This window comes from Bombus vancouverensis, chromosome 1 (assembly GCF_051014615.1).
Source record: "Bombus vancouverensis nearcticus chromosome 1, iyBomVanc1_principal, whole genome shotgun sequence".
NCBI classification, from domain to species: Eukaryota; Metazoa; Arthropoda; class Insecta; order Hymenoptera; family Apidae; genus Bombus; species Bombus vancouverensis.
In genome coordinates, this window is record NC_134911.1 from 14,240,034 (window position 1) to 14,259,330 (window position 19,297).

Here is a 19,297-nt window from a genome sequence, read left to right on the forward strand (position 1 = left end):
CTCTTCTTCTCTCGAGCAGCGAGCGCCGGTTAACGACGCTCACCTACCAATTTCGTTTTACTCTGCCGTCTCTGTCCGATTATTATCTGCGAATCGTGAGACGTCTGTCTTCTTTCTTCACGCTCGATCGATGTCCATTTAGAAGGTGTCCGATCGTGTTCGGCTCCTCTTTAGCTCGAAGCTGCCCTTGCGTGTCTGCCGCGCAATCGAAGGGTTGCTGCGATATTGGCACAGCAAATCCTCGATTATTAGAGGAACGATCGACGATCGATGATCGAGACGTTGATTAATGGAGAATTTCACGGTGGCCCTTCGTATGAGCAGAAGTTGAAGGAAATTGCTACGTTTCCATTCAGAAGCTGTTGTTCCTGGTTAATCAACGTTCTACCGTAACGGCGTGATATATATCACGTTTTAGGGGAGCACGGACATTTCTTTAACCGCTTGACGCGTTAAATTCCGTGGGGTTATGTGGTTACTGACGTTAGACACGCCGATAATGCTATAGGACGGAGGGGACACTGATGACCCATAATGTCAATTCTTACGGATGGATTTGAAATTAAAGAATAATTGTATTTCTTGGGAAAATTTGTAACAGCGACAGAGCGCGTTAAATACACCGTAAAGCACTTAGATAATGTATCGTGCTGAAACAAACGACAACTTACGCCTCAATGCCGTAGGTGTGTTAAATCGATAAGGTAACAACCCATATCGACAAGAAGGGACCTGGTATCGTCAGAGAACAACATTATTCGCGATTGGAAGAGTTTACATAGCTACAAAGACAACGGTGCGATTAAATTATACGTGCGAAAGTCTGGATATTGATATCGAAAAGACTCAAGGATAAACTGCTTCGTAATCGGAAGAGTCAAAAAACTGTGTCTTCGACACCTTAGCCTCGGTCGAGTGAATTAACATACATATTGCATCAGTTGCCATTGATCGATTACAACCACCGATATATCCCGTGCATATAAAATAAATGACAGCGATCGCCGGTTCCTACGTGAATCGAATTAGAAATTTCACGAAAACTATAGAACAGAGAACGTGTTAAAAGGCATTCCACTTATCGTCCCTCGTAGTTGCAAACTAAAAACTTGACGCTGATACCAGGGCGATATAACGATAAGCTGTAAGACCAACGCCCCAAGCACACACAAAAGCACAGGTGCGATGACGCCTTTCAAGAAGAATCGTCCGCGTGTCTTCGTTGATCGTAAAATGCGTCGAATCGACCACGATCGTCGTTACTAGACCGCGAGTTTTTATGCGTTTATGTAAAATTTGTAAGCGCAAAAAATGCAGAGAAAACTGCGCGTAATATGCAAAAGCACGTATAAAATATGCAGTTTTGCCCTGCCTATCCGCGATATTTAGTATGTAAAAGAAACTGCTTAGATTCTATTCCTCTATCTGCTTTTATAAAAAAAAAAAAAAAAAAAAACGAATTTACATAAATATCCGCGATTCAACGATCACGCTTCATTGTAGCTCCTTTGGGAAACGGGAATATTCGTTTAAACGAGCACGTATATCGATCGGACGCGGGAACCGTTGTTTTGGTAGTCGAATGGCTGAGTTTATCAAGCATCTCCACCTCGGCGCGGATCTTCGTAGCATCGAACTCTTCTTCCTTAACGATATCTCGAAGCACAGGCGACATTCCTTCGCGGAAATGTAATCGCGAAAGTTCACCGAGAGTTTATAGATATCGCGGACATTTCATATATACGTGTGTACGTATCCATGCACATCCAGAAGAAGAGACACGCGGAGAATATCGTAGAGAAGGTAAGACAGAGGCAGAGTCCTTTGCCCCTGAAGCACGGGGCAGGACGTACACGTGGAACACTATATCCCGAGCGATACGCTGTATGTGGAAGGATGAGACTTCGCTCGATTTTAATATCTGCCGTTCGAGTACGAGAACTACGGCTCGCGTGCATTTGCACAGGAAAAATTACATTACGTAACTATATTGCTCTCTTTGGGCTAAAACGTGGCATTTTTTCGTTTCTCAAGACATATCGGAACGTTTGATATTCCTCGTGCTTCTTCGTTTTCCTAATAAAGTTATATCATGATGGAAGCTGGTACGAAACACTGACCGAATAATTTACATTGAGTGATAAACAAACTCCTTCGGTTTCGAAATAGCAGATAAGATATTTTAACCAAGAGGGGTAGTACAGAACCAGAAATTTCTAATTATATTAATTAAATTTCTCAACGTTGGGATATAACGTTCGTAAAAAGAAAAAAAAAAGAGGATACTCGTGTAATCGATTTATGCGATTTTCGGGCACGTTATACGCGAAGAAAGAAACGAACGTTTGGATGGTAGAAAAGATTCAGACGATTAGTCGTTACCTTGGTTTCCCAAATAAGAAATTCGTGGAACATTTCATTCCAAGAAAAGATCTGTCAATTTTAACGAGTCTACAATGGATCAAAGGACGAATTTCTTTTATCAACTCCTCTCCCTTGTAATCATCAAGAAATTGTTCCCAAAGATATAAATTAATCTCACTGAAAGCAAGTAGTCGTGATTTATAGCGGCATAATCGGTTATTAATTATCGAGCTGATAGAAAGAAATATTAAAATCTCCACGTGCAAATGGATTAATCCTTAGCGCATATAAAAATGTGTACAAGATAAAATCACCAGCTTCGATCGTATCAATCTTTCAGAAGTCAGAGCCTTTTCAACTTTATTTATGGGATTAATCGATAGATGCGACTTCCTGCGAGCCACTCGTATCTTCTAATTATGTTACTTAATTATTTTCAGAGATACGAAGAAACTTCATTTACAGAGGTTGTACAGCACTGATAACAAATGTACGAGCTTTAGTAATTTAATGATTGCAATGTTACGTCAATGCAAACGGACACCACTTCCAGCGCGTCTTATGACGTAAGACTCGTCGTTTTACTCCTTCGCTCCTTTACTTTTAGTTCTTTATTTGACATTGTATGTATTTGCATTATAGGTCGTTGAAATTGTCCAAACATCCGCCGCATACGAGAAAATATACCGTGCTTAAGTTTAAAAAGATAACGCGATCTCTCGAAATCCCCAGAAACCCTCTAACGGCGAGGAAACGACTATTTAATTCCGAAATAAAACTTTTTGTCGTATATTAAAAAAAAAAACAAAGACGTTTAAGACGACGAAAATAATTGATCCATTCGATGGTAAATATAATTTTTAGATCAAGAAAATTCTCTATACGAAAGAAAGTTGCATTCACGCGTGGAACACGGGTACATAATTTTTGTTAGCACGTACATCTACGCTTCTAAGTGCGCTCGAGTAAAGCATTTCGTGTTTTTAATATAACTTCGTGATATCATTTTTTCCAAATCTTTTATTTTTCTTCCTTCTCGCGGACTCATCTGAAATAACTGTTTTCGATGAAAGAAAAAATGTAATCTTTTCGCGCATTTTTCTACAAAATTCGAAACGTTCGTACACGTTGAAAGGTGACGATGTACGTGCCCCGATGTCGATTGTATAATTTTAACCCTTTCGTTACGAAGGAGTGTCATAACGAACGGTACACGAACAACCAAATTACCGTTAAAATATTTTATCGCCGTCTTATACAGCAAGTAATCGATAAACTGTAGCAAGAGCGAGTATGGTTCGTATAAACGAATAACTTCAATTTTTTTCGCAAATCTGTTGATCGAATAATTCGATTTTGAACTTTGTCCTACAGTGGTGGTAGCTTGCTGATCGTTCTCACTCCAGTCAGAAGATCGATATACAACAAATCACACGAAAGAACCTCAACGTCACGAGCTCGATGATATTTCTCTGCTTCAATTCTATCGTAATATTAATTCGGTATTTCTTCCTTGCGAATCGGTGATTCGCGTCAACGGACATTTTGCAGCGCAGCTGAGTTTATTTTCTCATCATTTTATCGCGAGGGTCGTATTTACCACTGTATTACTACGCGTAACTTTTACAGCTTACTATGTTTACTACGTTTTTTCTCTAGGCAATAAATAAACTACTACCTCTTTTAACAGGCCATCTTATTTCGCTGCGTTTCTCTGCTCCGAATAAAACGCAACAGGTTCACGATTATTCAAAACTGACGAGATTTCTCATCTATCGTAGATACGTACGTACCGAGCGCATTTTCCATTCAAATATTCCAACTATTACTTACTATCGTTTGTTGTAATATCTCTCGATGAACTTTATACCCATTACTTTTATACAAAGTTCCTTAAGATCTGTTTTAATTAGCAATCCAATCGTAGCCAATATCCAGAAGATAGACGTAAAGCTTTTAACGCAATTTTCTCGACCCATTGTCTTATCTTACACGCTGTCTTACCACGAAACTTCTCCATTCTTACGATTATTTGCGATTAATTGTAATTACTTTTTCCACGATTATACGTTACAGGGATCTATCGATTTTTGTAAGAATCCTTAGACGTGTAATCGGTCGCTGCGTTTATCCGACGATAGCAAACGAAGACGACGAGATCAATGGAAAGGAGAATTTCTCGCGAAGAAACGAAGCACCGAGCTGGACGTTTGCCTGTTGGTTCGGCTGCGTTCTCGCACGCGAGTGACGCGCGAAACCTATTGCAATTGAACGAATTCGCTTGGTCAAAAATAGAGCCGCTGTATCTAAAGAGGCGCTCGCTGAAAATCGTTATGGCACAATTTCTGATACTCTCTTTTTATTGCGCCATCCACCTCTCGATGAACACCCACGCGGTTAAATCAATGCTGAATTACTTTCTCGGAAAATGGATGCTATTCAAAGATTCGTTGGTTCGTACGAAACACGTGTGCGTCGCGCATCACCTACAAAGCCAGCCAACGAAATGCACCGATACAATGAGACCAACGTGCAGTTTAAACGAATCTTTTTGCGCTCACATTTGATCACAGGAACCGCGCGCATCAATGCGATCTGTTTCCTACTCGTCGCACACGAGCTCGCGAAGGTATATTCGAACGCTTACCGCAGAAGACTTCTCTTACGACTATCTTGTACAACTTATACGAAATGCGTAACGAAACGAAATTATTATATTATATTATAATATATACAGGGTGGTTGGTAACTGGTGCTACAAGCGGAAAGAGGGTGATTCTAGGCGAAAAAATAAGTCGAAAATATAGAATAAAAATTTTTCGTCTGAGGCTTTGTTTTCGAGAAAATCGACTTTGAATTTTCGCTCGGTACGCGCGCGGTACGTTATAACGGATCTCATTGTAGATCGTTGTCTCGATGGAAAAATTTAAAAAAAAAGATTAAAAAAAATGTTTATTCTATATTTTCGATATATATTGTATATATATTATATATTATACAGGGTGGTTGATAACTGGTGGTACAAGCGGGAAGGTGGTTAGGTTAGATAATATAGAATAAAAATTTTTTTTTTAATTTTTTTTTAAATTTTTCCATCGAAACAACGATCTACAGTGAGATCCGTTATAACATACCGCACGCGTACCGAACGAAGATTCAAAGTGGATTTTCTCGAAAACAAAGCCTCAAACGAAAAATGTTTATTCTATATCTTCGACTTCTTTTTTCGCGTAGAATCACCCCCTTTCCGCTTGTACCGCCAGTTACCAAACCCCCTGTATATTATGTGGTGACACTCGATCACGGAACTTTCCAACGGCTTCGCGATACAAAGCGCTATACCTTCAAAGCGTAAGACCGACATGCCTAATGTACCATCGATATTCCTATGGTTCTTTCGCCGAATATTCGGAAGATTGCATACGCGGCAACCGTCGCGGACATCTAATAACCGCGTGCGTATTGGGGATATCGAAGGACAACAAAGAAAAGAATCCGTTGGTTTCGAACCAAAGATTCATTCTGCCCGGAGCTGCGAAGTGCGAAAGGTTAAGCGTCGTAGCAAAGCAAACACAATTAGAGAAACGGATTATTGACTCCTGATAGTTAATTGTTAATCGTTAATTGTTCTTAGTTGTTGATAGTTTGATAAACTTTATCGTTGAACATCACGAGTATTTCTCGTGGACACCTTCACCAACGACCACCTTAATTATAACGAAATTATACGAATTTTTTTTTTTATTTAAAATTTCACATTCACAATTTGTCCAATTTGGACATTTGGTAGAATATACGAATTTTTGTGGAATTTCGTTAGCACCGTAACGAGACACGACTACCGCGATTGTAATATTGTGTTGGCAACTAAGTGATTGCGGATTTTGTCATTATCCGCAATCACTTAGTTGCCAACGCAATAGTAACACACGAAATGTGTGGAAAACGAATGGGAACGAACGTATGTAAATATTAGGTCGTCCGAAAAGTTTCTTTCGTTTTATAAGGAAATAATGGATGCACAATATTGTTCGTTTTATATTATTTTATCGAATTACGTATGATCTATTTTGTTCTATCAAAATAAAGATCACAACGTTCGACAGATTAGATTTCATGTTTGTATAAAGATGCATTGTTGTAAAAGACGTGTCTGTAAAAGAAGGACACTTTAACGGAAAACCTAATACTTTCTCGTTGGCCGAAGCTAGAACCTTCGTCAACGAGACAGTTCAATAATTATAATTTCACCAAACAGCGAATCTGTTACAACGATTAAATTGTTCCGTTGATTGCAATTCTTTTAACGAGACGATATAAGGAAGAAACGATACAAAGAAATTTACACCGATTGCCTTCTGGGATATTTCTTCTGAAGATATTGTCGCAAACATATACTTAATGAGAAATCGATATACAGCACGAATAGTAGTCTCAAACAGATCGAATGATAGCCTCAAGCGATCTGTAAGCACCGTATCTTCCGGTTTATTAATATATCTTGTTCGCGAAATGCGTGTTTGCAACAAATGCCTCGTAACTTCCATATAAATTCTCTTAGAAATCCGTTTGAAATTTTGCCGATATTATCACGATAGTCGTGTCTCGTTATGAAATTTCAGAACGTTTTGTACGATATATCGTACACGGGAAGCTTCTACGAGTTTCCCAACACTTTCGCCAGTCATTGCGCGTAAAAGATTCGAACGCGTTCGAGTTTTGAATCCAACGAACGAGTGACGAACGACGTTCTACTACATTACTAAGATACGCGACAATAAATAACCATTGCTCGTATCAGTAGCTATTTACTACGATTCACGAAGATAACATCCGACGACCGGCCTATTATTGACCTTGTCGCACGATAACTAGCCAGCGACGAGCTTCGAAACATTGTCGAAGAAAATAATTGGATCTTGTTATGCAAGCAGCAACTGGTCCATTCGGAAATTGAGAAAATTTGAGTTCGAAGGTTCGTAGCGATTTATTTTGTAGCGTTACGTAATTTCTATGGGAAGCTCGGATTCAATTTAAGTCTGTTCTGTATGCAGCGTACATAAATGTTAATAACAATGGAAGGACGAAAGAAAATTCAATTCATTGTAAAATCCAAGCACGCGTTTTAAACTGCAGCATTCTGTACAGAACACGCGAGTATTGAAATATTGTATCTAGCGTGGATAAAAATGAATCGATCCAATCCTTTCTTTTTTCTTCTCTCTCTCTCTTTTTTTTTGTAAGCGTATTAAAATATGTACAATTCAACTTTAGACGAGTTGAATCGACAATTCGATGTTTACCGTAATACGATCAACTTTATTGGATTATTCGGAACAAATAGCAAACAAATAGTGGAAGTAAAATCGTGTTAACATATCTCGTAAATGTTCGAATGGATTTTTTTCAAATTTACACGCTACGTTGCTTCGTTCATCCATTTGAGCAAACATTTGTTACTCTTTCATTACTACTTTTTAACGCATTACCGTATTCGTATCGAAAGTACCGGCATGTACTTTTAACCCATATACATAATTCTTCTTAAGCACCTTTTAATTTCTTATTAAGAAACGCGCCAGTTAACAGGCTCAATTATCGTGTGAATTATTCATTTTTCACGTTCGATAATCTTCGCTTTTCGCAATTGCTTTTTTTCTCCTTTTAAGATAACGAGCGATAGAAAATTTGTACTGCGTCGTCGTTATTCGCGACAAGGAATATTCCCTCGAATTTTTCAAACGGACTGCAATAACGTTGCGACTTGTTTACTGTACAAGATAAGATATCGAATGCTACGTAAATGCATGCTAGCGACGCAAGGTTTTCGCTAGTTGCGTAGTTAGCATCAGCTACTATGTGCGGTAAAGCCTACTGTATCCTAATTACCATTATCCAAATATTCTATAATATCTGACCTTCTGCTGTTCAAACGTTCTTTCAACCAAACACGAAACTCGTTATGCTAATAAATATTCTCTCCAGTTACAAATACAATATATCGTTTATTCGTATTTCATTTACGCGAGCAAACTAACGCTGGATTTGAGATACTCAGAAACTCGTAGACGAGACCCTATAGTAGAAGCTGTCGCGCTCCATCGTATTAACTTTAATTATTATACAAACACGCGTATTCTTCGAATGAATATAGTATACGATGGCTTATCTGTATTTAAAGTAAATGTCGTGTGTCGAAACGGAAGATGGTCGAACGAAATACGGAAACAACTGATCAACTTCCGTTTTTCAAAACCTTGTTATCTTACTATCCGAAGTAATAAGACGAGTCGAGAAGGACAGCTAGAGAATTTGTATTATCCGTTATCTAAACTATTTGATTTGAATAATCGCAAGCTGCTCGGATACAGATGAGATTCCACTGTACTGTACGTTATACGCATCGTGGCACGAAAGACGAAAATAAACGACGAGGATGCACTTTCTCGCAACCAAGTATTTGGATAAGAGCTTCGATGGTGTGACACACAATAAGAAAGCGACTTTCGTAAGAATATACTTTGAATTACGTTTCTACATATCTTTACGCTTTGCACGGTTACCCGCGATGAAAGATTTATAAGGTCCACTAGCCAAAACGATAAGGGGCGATTGCAAATAAACAATGACAAGTTTCTTCGTCTCTATTTAACACTTCAGGGACTGCAAATGTCAATTCGCGCCTTACATACGTCTACTACCGTTAAATAAAACAGTAAAAAAAAAGAGCACCAATGAATGCTATGAACGAAACGTTCCTACGTTACATGCTCGAATAATACGAAAGAATTATCGATATATCAGATATAATATCGATTGCTCGGAAAGTTCGTTCAGATTTTTAAGGAATTTAATAAAACGATCAATTTTGCTTGGTACCTCTCCGTCGAGGAAATTGTTTTCAAGCATATCGCGCTAAAAAAAACGTCACTAGAAGTATCTTTAAATATGCTCGTAGATTATCAATAAAATGTTACACGTTCGTTAAACTTTCTTCCAATTTTTAACTCTTTGGTCGACGTTAAAAATCAGAAGTTTCTCGCCGAAAAACCTGAAAGCTTCCGAAAGGATGGAACGTCCAAATTGCGCGAAAGATGGAGAAATGTCGTGAAACGAAAAGCCACGTGTATAATTCGATAAACGTATTTCGGGTGGAAATGTAAATCGGAACGAGATTTCCGAGCGACCGTTTGAATGTTTTTAATCGGTCGAAAAGTATGCGAGAACTCGTGCTATATGCTTGTCAGAGCGTACGGTGGTCAAAGCGTGGAGCGAGTGGAATTTAATACGAGAAAACCGATTGTTCCATTAGCTGAAAATGCTGTTAGTTTGGACGCAGAAGACTCTACTATACTACGGCTACTATGTAGACAGATAGTCTAGAGAGGAGACGGGGTTGGCATCGAAACATGTTCACCGAAACCATCGACGTCGTGGCGAACTTTTTGGTCATCGGCCTGAAACGATATTTCATTGGCTCGCAGCTGCACCTGCGGCAGGTGCAGTTCCGATGGAAATAAGAAATTCACGAGCCGCTTTGCAGATTTGACTAGCGAGAAGAATGACCGTATCGTTGAACCCGGTCACACCCGGACGATTAAAATCGTTAACTCTTTTACACGTCGGAGCTCGATTTGGTACGCGCGAACGCGGCTACGTCAAACCGCTTCCTCCTTAACACTTTGACTGCCACGTTGGCCATTGGTAACCGGAACGCCTGAATTTCTCACAATTGCAAAAATTGTATGAAAATTGACAGTTAGGGCATTTTGAGTATAACCGATAAATTAGAAGACACTTTGAAATAAAAAGTGCACCATTGAACAATTGAACATTTTTATTAGAACATCGATAAAAAAGAAAATGAGAACGAATCTTGCATCTAACGGTGCACTGTGTTTGCATCCATATCTTTGAGGGATAATCTACGAATATTATTATAAACACAGCTTAAAAAATAATCGTAAATGCTGCTTTATTATAATCATGTAATTAAAGTTACAAGTGTGCACATACCTTACTATTATACAGGGTGGTTGGTAACTGGTGGTACAAGCGGAAAGGGGGTGATTCTACGCGAAGAAAGAAGTCGAAAATATAGAATAACAATTTTTCGTTTGAGGCTTTGTTTTCGAGAAAATCCACTTTGAATTTTAGCTCGGTACGCGTGCGGTACGTTATAACGGATCTCACTGTAGATCGTTGTCTCGATGGAAAAATTAAAAAAAAATTTTTATTCTATATTTTCGACTTCTTTTTTCCCGTAGAATCACCCCTTTCCGCTTGTACCGCCAGTTACCAACCACCCTGTATATAGCATGAGCAAATACTGTTTACTAATATCTTCTACACGTTTCAACAATATATTCTGCACGTTTTGCTTACGACGAAATAACAAATGCGAATGGTTTGTTGAAATAAACAAAGCCTTGTTATAATATGTCGCTATCAACTGTTAGTAAAGCGCCACGGTGGTCAGCCGTGACCGCCAATAAGATAAACGGTCCATTGGGGAAGAATGTTGTCTTATATCGTGAATTTGTTATTATTTTGCCATTATATGCTTTGAATAATAAAAATACTGCCGTGGCGTCCTCAACGAAACGTGTGATTTTGGCGTGACAGTCAAAGTGTTAATTCGTTAACTTTCCATCGCGAGACCATTCGTGCGATTAGCAACGTTCGTATTAGCAACGTGCACCGGCTTCTCATCGACCGTTAAGATTACCATCGATCAAACGCTGAAGTTTCCGAAGGTGAACACGCTAAGTTATCTCCGCTTCGCTTTAAGAATCAACGTTCCATGAGATCTCATTTGGATGCAAGATATTAACTTTCAAGATAAGTATGTTCTCGAGGGAGGAAAATTACGAGTTCCATCGTTTCCGAACGTTCTTTCTCGCAGCAATCAATATCGATCGTACGTTAATCTCTATAGAGTGTTCTATCTTAGGAAAAATTGAACGGAATCGAACAATCATTAGGAAATTAAAAAATGCACAAGAATTACTATCTTCTAAGAAGCTTTGAGCAATTAGCGAATATTTATCTTTTCTCTCTTATATCTTGCAACGAATTTTACCTTTTCTATTACGTTTCTTATTTGCTTGCGTACATACTCGAAATGATTCGACGAGTCGAATACAGATCTTTCACAGACTTCTCGGTGTTTCTTATCCGATTCACCGCCAGTGTTTTACGCGATCAAAGGACCATTGAAAGCCAACACGTAACACCTGATCGATCGTTCCATGAGCCCGACTAGTTGTTTTCCTGCGGATTTGGCTCGACTATCGCACCCGGCGTAGGATTAACGAACGTTCTAACATTTAGAAATAGAAGCATCGGTGCCGAAAACGCGCGCACGATGAACGTTTCGTACAAAAATCGCATACAAATAGCAGCAAACAATTACCGTACTATTTGAATATTCCATATTTTTGGATCCGACGTATACACGTACAAATAAATTGCACTGTCTAGAACGATATATCTTTTCACCAATATTATCGATCGCTCGTATACGCGCAAGATATTCGACCATAATATACAGGGTGGTTGGTAACTGGTGGTACGAGCGGAAAGGGGGTGATTCTAGGCGAAAAAAGAAGTCGAAAATACAGAATAAAAATTTTTTTTAATTCTTTTTTTTAATTTTTCCATCGAGACAACGATCTACAGTGAGATCCGTTATAACGAGACGCGATTAAGTGCACGCGTACCGAGCGAAAATACAAAGTCGATTTTCTCGAAAACAAAGCCCCGAACGAAAAATTGTTATTCTATATTTTCGACTTCTTTTTTCGCGTAGAATCACCCCCTTTGCGCTTGTAGCACCAGTTACCAACCACCCTGCATATTAATAGAAAACATAACGCGGAATGCGACGAGTATGAAAGTTATGCGAATAAGAAAGACCGTGTAAATCCGTTAAACTAAAACTAACGACAAACAAGTTTCTGATCTTTTTCCAAGAGAGCTGCGCGTCAAGCATCACGCGGTGCAGCAATGTCGGAAGCGCGTTGACAAAGCGACGCTCGAGAAATCGCGTAAATGTAAACGATATTTTTACGGGCTGCAGCATCTCCGCTGCGTGCAATGCCAAGAATAAATATTAGCCGGTCAGGCATGTAAGCGCGTCACTCGCCTGACCTAGTTTAATCCACACGATCATCCTTCTGTGCTAATTAAGTAGACACGTCCGCTTTATTAGTAGCCACTCTGACTCTACGATGCTTGATAACGAACACCATCGTTTATTCGTAAAAATATTTTTGACTCATGTGCGATAACCGCGCGCGAATCCTGCCAAGACGTACAAACTAATGGCAAATTGATAATCCCAGCGGTGTTCGACTCGATTCGCGATAAATTTGAACGATTTGTCGAGAGACATCGGCGAGTAACGTATTTCGCTATTTGTTTTATAACAAGCAGGATGAATATTTATGCATTTATAGGATATTTGAAAATTGCACACGATTCTCGTAATACGAGAAGATACGTGAAATATCCAAGGTACGGTGCTTAAATCGTACAGTAGCTGCTATTGGCAACTAAGTGGTTGGAAATTTTGTCATTAGGTGGTAAGTGCAGGATTTTCTCATTCTTCGCGTCTCCAACGTATGTTAATCGCATTTTACATACTACAATTAACGTATGTTAATCACATTTTACATACTACAATTAACGTATGTTAATCGTAGAAACCCTCTCACCATTGCTTAACTTCGAGCAAATTCATCTGTTTGAAGATATAATTGGAAAAGTAGAAATTCGATAGAAGGTTGCTCTATCTATTGGATTGGCAACTAAGTGGAAGATACGTGAAATATCCAAGGTACGGTGCTTAAATCGTGTAGTAGCTGCTATTGAGTTGGCAACTAAGTGGTTGCGGATTTTGTCATTACCACCTAATGACAAAATCCGCAACCACTTAGTTGCCAACCCAATAGATAGAACAACCTTCTATCGAACTTCTACTTTTCCAATTATATTTTCAAACAATGGCGAGAGGGTTTCTACGACTAACATACGTTAATCGTAGTATGTAAAATGCAATTAACATACGCTGGAAACGCGAAGAATAAGAAAATCTTGCATTCACAGCGAAACGACGAAAGACGCAACGTATTATCGTGGAATGCTTGAAAGAGATACGGACGTTTTAATTTATAGAATGCAGAACGTTAGAGAAAACTTGCGATGTTTCAGGAGTTTGCTGTAGTCGTGGAACCGTTCGACAAACTTACGCGAGATGCAAACTCGCGCGTAGTTTGCCCGTCTGTCGATCGACGCTATCCGCCTAATCAAAAATAGGCGGTGATTTATTAATAATTCGTTAGTCGACTAACCGACAGCGTCGTACTAAAAATAACATCCTATCGAACGCTTCTTGTACGTGAACCGGCGTTAAGCCTCGTTCTCACGTAAACCGTGCAAGACGTTGAAGAAACAGATGTCACGAACGAAGGAGAATCGAAGCGTCGTTCGTACTTTATTCGATCGAATGCTAGGGAAATAAATGCGAGTCACGAGACGACAACGATAACGAATTTGTCGATCGATGGCACGATCGAAGATAATTACGACGCTCGAGTTCTAATGGAAGCGGATGGAAAGAGAATTCCCGGTTAGATTCCTCCTATAAATACAACGGAACAGACGCAAAGTATCTAGGTCAAGATGAACGAATTATGTTTACGCGTGCTTACGCTTCGCCGAGTTTCGTCCGATTATCGTTGCTAAATTTGCTGTTTCGATAATAGCTCGTTCTATCGTTGAAACGTTATTCCATGTACACCACAAGATAAGTTTCCGATCGAGTTGAAACGGCAAATCTGTATCTTACTGAGCGAATCACTGACAGCACATGGAACACCACCTTAAACTAAAATTTAAGAAGCTAAAAAGCTTGAAAGAAGTAGAAACGGAAGAGGGAAAAATACTAGGACTAATTAGAGAAGCTCGATGATCCGCTAACGAAGATATTAATGTTAATTTCCTAGATGTTAATACTATCATCGGCGAAGTAGAGAAACAGAAAAATTGAACCGACGATCGGTCTAATACGATGGTAACTGACTGCCACACACACGCCCGTCGATCACAGACACGAAAGAAAACATTCGATAGGTTATGTTAGATAACGATCATATAAGCTGGATAATGTAGTATTACGAACAATTTACAAACGTAAGTCTTAATGTACGGTCCACCAACAAACTTTTATCGTGTATTTTAATATTGCATTGGAGTGTGAGCATTAGCTGCCTGAGAATGTGTGAGAACAGGAGGGACGAGCGAGTGAGAATGTATTAATGTGTTCCAAATATACAAATGGTTTCTAATGTGGAGTAAGCGAGATATAGCTGTAGATGGAGATAAAATAAAATAACACAAAAAAGATATACGTTTTCTTGAAAAAGGCATACCGTAAGCCGTTAAAAAGACAACCATGCTTATCGATACGATTACGATACACGTACTCGCAACAAGTTTGTCGTAATTTTAATTTGAATGAACACGCTGGTCAGAATCGATCGAATGATAATAACGAGTCTCACGATCACCAAAGGAAGTCCAACGAAGCAAGTTGACCCTAAATTCATCATACAGGGGTCAGAATAAAGAAACGAGCGAGTAATAATGAGTCACGTAGTAATAAACGTATGCTTTCTATTAATAAGAATGTTTTATTCAGTTGACTAATGGAATGTGTAATTTGTCGTGTTTTACTTATTATTTTTTCTTCAGATAAAATATATACATTTAGAATAGTTGTAAACAAACTGTTATATAAAATTCTAAATATAAAAATAAGAAATTTTTCTGTCGAGAAAGAAACAAGATGAATATTTTTCACTGTTAAGTTTGAAATATGTTTTTAGGTTCAAGGTCAACACGCTCTACCTCTGAGTATTTTCTAACCAAGTCTAACTTAGAAGACAAAGCATCGACCATGCTTAGCTGATTCACCAATGTAACTAGATGATTTGATAAAAATACGGAAATATTTGAAAACGATAGTAATAACTATAATAATGAACATTACAAAAAAGTGTTTAAAGATGATAATCATGTAGGAAATTAACAAGTTGGCAATATCGCGTTAAATCCAAATCAAGAATTATCTATTCTCAACGTAAAAAGAAAAAAACGAACGTTAGATAAAACGTATTATTCGGAATAGATAAGCGTAATTTGTTATTACGTGTGATGAGTGTTGCACATCAAAAACTACATGCCCAACTTCCGATCAAACTTCAACAGTGTTAAGAGGAAGAAATAAATTATGAATATCTCAAACGGTGACCTCTATCGTCGAATCCTATGTGGGTAATGGAACGAATTTAGCCAATTAAAGACTGTTTTATCGACGGAGTAAATCCTGGGGCAATGACCTCGATGTTGAGGAGCGCTTGACCTATATACCAAGTACCATACTAATGTATCCAGCATGCGTACACGTGTATAACTCGTGTTCTATTATTCGTTATCACAATCATATAATTAACTATTTCATACCTCGTAATATTTTCTCTACTATTTTTATCGTTTTCAAAGTCGGAATGAATAACACATTATATACGTCATAAAAACAAATAACAGAAAAACATTGACATTTTGATAAGCGTTGTACAAAATAGAATGTGAAGGTCATTTCGTAATTCCTAGTTGTAAAGTGTCATTCAACCATATTTCATTCATTATAAATAGCAGTGTAAATGCGTGTGTAACGCTAAATACAATAATCGAACGTTATCGATCAAACTTTAACTAATTTAGGACTCGAACAAAAGATGAAATACGTATTCACGGCCATTGCCAGAGCAGTCGCTTTAAATAGCTAACCAACGGCAAACGTTTTAACTTAGGTCAATAGTATGTGATTGATCACATTGTTTACGTATGAGAAACGCTGAGTGGTGCTACTGAAAATACAAAGTTCGATTCGATTCTTATCTGATTATCTAAAACTTTTGAATTTCACGATGTTTTTCAATGATATCGTTCTTATTCAATCCGAGCCTTGAGAACAATGAAATACGTTCATATTAATATGTATTTGAAAGGAATTAGAATAACCGTAGTTTATGTTGTTTAAGAGCAGTTAAAGGGAAAGGTCGAACAAGGGCATATCTCAAGGAGTCAATGTCCTGTTGATGACAACAGGGTACACACCCGATTCAGGTCGTAAACGGATCAGTATTAAGGGATAATAACATCAAGGGAATTTTACAACACAGTATACAAATAACGTAATAAATTTGTTAATGATCGTATTCATAAATAGTATAATGATAGCTGTAGAAATAACGCTGTAACGTTTTTAAGGGTGATTTTCTGTATTACGTACCTGCCACCTCGAGGGCACTGCCAATTATACGTCTCGTGTGACGACAATCCAACACCGAAAATCCGATTCAGCCGCGAGGGGCTGTTATTTTCGTCACAAAACACTGCACATGTTATCACTACGCATTGCACACTATCATTACAATGTTGTCTTTCCTATTTGCTCAAGAAATCGTCACAAACAAACGTAGTTTACACAAATTCACCTTCGTACTCGGCGCAATGCCGCCATATTTCCTGTTGTTCCGACTTTTAACATACTATAGCTCCATGAACTATAGGGCAGTATAAGATAGGCATACTTAAAACATGTTTTAAACATTGATCGTTGCTGCGCTTTTACGTGGCCAAATGTACGAAGCAGCATAGGAAATATCTTTTTCAGGTCGATATTTCAGTATATGAAACGCAAAATACCATAAGATGTCATGTCTATTCCGTCCTTCGGTCTTTCGTCGATACTCGTGAACCATGCGATACAAATTTATATAGTGTGATAAATCTGTTTATGACAAGTCTATGGTAACAGCATATATTATGTACATATCCAGTAGACTGTGACCGTGATTTAAATTCAAAGCAGTCTTTGAGAAACTTCAAAGTCAATTAATTCACCACGGTTATCCATTGTTATCAAAAAATAATCAATTTACAGATTTATGTAATGCACAAATTACCGATCTTCAGAAAAACATCATTAAGTTCAATAATTATTGCTTTATATGCAGCATCATTATTTTGAAACTTTTCCATCATACACACTAATAATGTTTTATCTTGCATTAATTTTTTGACAGAATATTCTACATCAATAACATCAGTTCTATTTCTTAACTTAACCAATTTCCAATTTCATCAGTATAATTATTTATTTTTTTTGTTTTGCACTCATTTTTAAATCTAGAGCTTCCTAAAAGTAAGATAAAACAACAACAAAATTAATTATTATTTAATTAAAATATTACAAACAAAAATCTTAATTCATTATACTTTTATTAACAGCAAAATTTATTACTTTTGATAACGGTGGATAAACGTGATGGATCAACTGACTTATTAATACTCACATCCATTGTTTTACGGCGAACAAACCAAAGTAATTAATTATTATTGTCTTTAACAAATTCTTGATTAAAATTTATGTAGCACATTATGTTATAAATGAATATATTCTCCTCAGGAGTTAAACGATTCTGAGTAGTGAAATTTATTCCTTATTAATACAAATATAGTATATAGTATTTTAATTATTTATAGGGGGGTTTAAACAGTCACATTTCCTAAGATAAATAAAAATTTAGGCTCAACTTTAACTCCGTCCCTTAAAGTAAAATTCACCTTTTATTTCTAATACAAAATAGTAGCGTGTAATATACAAAATATATTGTATTATTTGGTATTATATACCATCGCTATCGATAGCTATCGATGGTCGATGTGTCCATCTGTCGGATGCTATCGATAATGCCGACTATCGATATTTCACTATATCAGCAGACATAGACACTCTAGACAGTAGTTATTACATCGTGCATTATTAAGGATGTATATAATGGTATAGGCTATGAAATGTCTTTAAGTCATATACATCAATTTAAAGATATTCTCAGAAATTAAATAAATAGGACATAACAGGTATGATATATATCTGAAAAGATAAACCTTCTTTAATTTAATAAACCTTTTTTTAAATCTTCTTTAATTTATCAAATATGTGTAATGTATTTCTTTTTTTTTAACTATCTAATTTTGCTTATAGGTTCAATTATACAATTCTCAATTTGTATTATCTATGTACAAATTCAATATATAGGAATGCAAGAAATAGAGGCTTCCAGTGATGTATCTGTTGAACTAGAGTTCTCACCTGACATAAAACCATACTGTGAAGTAAAAATTACATCTTCTGACAGACTATTATGCTTCACGTCAAGTGAAACCAATCATGATGCCTCAAGTTCTAAGTCTTACTCAATTTTTTCCAATGAAAGTGACAGCAATAAAGGCGATATTAATGATAATATCAATTCACAAGATCAAGTATGGATAAATCCAGTTGGAAATCAACCTGATATCAACTTTGTGGGTATACCTGGATTAAAATCATTTAAATGCAATCCAAACAAAGAAGAATATTTTTACTTATCGCTAGTTACTGAAGCAATATTTCAAGAAATAGCACACCAAACTAATTTATATGCAGCACAAGTATTATCACAGAAACGATCAAGTCGTTTGAACCAATGGGTTCCCACTACCAAAAATGAAATAAAGAGACTGTTTGGTCTTCTCATCTGGATGGATTTAGTAAAACTACCTCAGTTACACTTATACTGGTCCAAGGATTCTATATATACACAAAGTTTCCCACAATCTATAATGTCACAAAGTCGCTTTGAATTACTTTTACAAATGTTGCATTTTACAAATAATGAAAATGCAAATTTATTAAATGATCGACTTTATAAAATCAGTCCAATTATTGATACATTAAATAGAAATTTCACGAAATACTATGATCCACCTGAAACTCTTTATATCGATGAATTTGTAATACCATTTCATAGCCGTATTA

At 37.3% G+C, this 19,297-nt stretch overlaps 1 protein-coding gene across 1 annotated transcript in view; it reads right to left on the bottom strand.

Moving 5' to 3' along the window:
• LOC117153439 (uncharacterized) overlaps positions 1 to 16,971 on the bottom strand; it is a 94,377-nt gene extending 77,406 nt beyond the window's left edge. The window contains exon 1 of the mRNA XM_033327495.2: positions 16,724 to 16,971. The gene's annotated coding sequence lies outside the window, so the exon portion shown is untranslated. The remainder of the gene's footprint in view (positions 1 to 16,723) is intronic.
• Positions 16,972 to 19,297: the final 2,326 nt, after the last annotated feature.